The sequence below is a fragment of the Eptesicus fuscus genome, chromosome 16, assembly GCF_027574615.1.
Source record: "Eptesicus fuscus isolate TK198812 chromosome 16, DD_ASM_mEF_20220401, whole genome shotgun sequence".
Taxonomy (NCBI): Eukaryota; Metazoa; Chordata; class Mammalia; order Chiroptera; family Vespertilionidae; genus Eptesicus; species Eptesicus fuscus.
The window spans coordinates 35,625,563-35,627,785 of NC_072488.1; positions in this window are offsets into that span (position 1 = coordinate 35,625,563).

A 2,223-nucleotide genomic window follows, 5' to 3' on the forward strand; every position below is an offset into this window, starting at 1 on the left:
ATGTGCCCGCAACCAAGGTACATGCCCTTGACCGGAATCGAACCTGGAACCCTTCAGTCCACAGGCCAATGCTCTATCCACTGAGCCAATCCAATTAGGGCTAAAGAAAGAGTTCTGTGTTCAAATACTTTTACGAAAACACTGGAATAAACACTGGGCTTCTCTATGGCAGAACATCTTAGAGCAATTAACATGCCAATGAGAATTATTAATCACCTACAGAAGGAATGATATATAATGTTTCCCTCATGTCTTTGATCATAGAACCTTATTTTTGAGTTGCATTTTGCAGGATTTCTGAAAGACATACTTTAGGAAATATTATACTAGACCATATGCTATTTGAAAGCCGAGACCTTATCTATCTGTTTGTGTATTTCCTAAAGAACTCTGAAGAATGTTTTGATCCCAGTAGGTATCAATAGGTAGAGATTATGTTGAGGGCATTTCAAGTGCAAAATGGAAAGCACAGGAAAGTATTAGTCATGTTTAGGAGTATTTAGCTCAGTTTAGTCATAAGGGATAAGGAAGATTTCTATGAACAATTGTATGCTAACAAATTAGATAACTTAGATAAAATAGATAAATTCCTAGAAAGACACAAACTACCAAAACTAACTCAAGAAGAAATAGATAATTTGAATAGATTGAATTAGTAATTAAAAAACAAAACAAAAAACTACCCACAAAGAAAAGCCCAGGCCAAGATGGCTTCACTACTGAATTTACCGAACATAGGCACAATGGGAATAATCAAACTTGATGTTGGAGAAATGCATGCTTTACCCTATCAGTAATGAGCTGCTAGAGAGTTGAATAACATGTAAGGGCAGGGTCAAGTTCCTCTTTCAAACGGAGATGCTGCTGAACTCGTGGAGTCACCTACACTCCTAACCTGGGTAAAGCCAGGCTGCCTCTGGATCTCTTGGGCACAGGTTCCATGGCATTTACTGCTTCACTGAATATAAAGGAATCAAAAGCAGTCATAAATATCCTGAATCCAACAATCGCCAGCAACAGGGCCTTAATACCATCCACCTGTCTAGAAATTAGTCTGAAAGTAGGTTATGTTGGTATGAAGTGGGAGGGTTATTGCTGCCTCAGGAAACTTGTGTCACTTTGGCTAAATCAGGCCAAACTTGCTTTCACAATCTTTTAGTAAAGAACCAAAGATACTCAGAAAAATGTGACCAAAGTTCATGTCAACCATAATGATAGCCATTATCCAATGTTGTCTTACATATTATAAACCCCAAAATGAGCTTTCTACCTGAGGAGCAGAGTTTGCAACTACCAAATATGACCATTTTGGGATAATGATTACTTTAAGCTGGGTATTTTTAAGAAACAAGACTATGAAAAACCTTTGACTGATCTAAAACAATTTAGATAGAGGACCTGCTCTAAAAAGGGAGCTATCTGTATCTCATATGAATATGGATGTAAAAATCCTCAACAAAATAATAGCAAACTAAATTCTGAAATTTATAGGAAGAATTATACACTATCACCAGTAAGATTTATCCCAGGAGTGCAATGTTGGTTCAACATCTGAAAATCAATTAATTACTACATAATTTTAGTTGAATAAAAAACAAAATTATATGATCATCACTGCTATGGACCACATTAAGTACCACCCTACCCCCACCACAAATTCGTATGTTGACGGCCTAACCCCCAATGTGATAATATTTGAAGATGGGTCCCGTAGGAGGTAATTTGGTTTAGATGAGGTCATGAGGGAGGGGGCCTCATGATGGGATTAGTGCCCTTATAAGAAGAGATACCAGCGAATTCGATCTTTCTCCTCCATGTGAAGATACAGTGAGAAAGTGGTTGTCTTCAAGGCAGGAAGAGAGTTCTCATCAGAACCTACCTATGCTGGCATCCTGATCTCAGATTTCCAGACTCTAGAACTATTATAAAATAAATTTCTGTTGTTAATGCTACTCTGTCTATGGTATTTTTGTTATAACTGCCCAAGCAGACTAAGGCAATCTCAAAAGACACAGAAAAAGCATTTGACAGAATCCAACACCCTTTAATGACAAAAGCACTCAACAAACTAGGAATAAAAGAGGACTTCATCAACTTAAAAAAGGGCATCCACGAAAAATTAACAGCCTACATCAGACTTTATGGTAAAAGATAGAATGCTTTTTCCCTGTGATTAAGAATAAGACAAGATGTCTACACTCACCACTTCTATTCAACATTGTA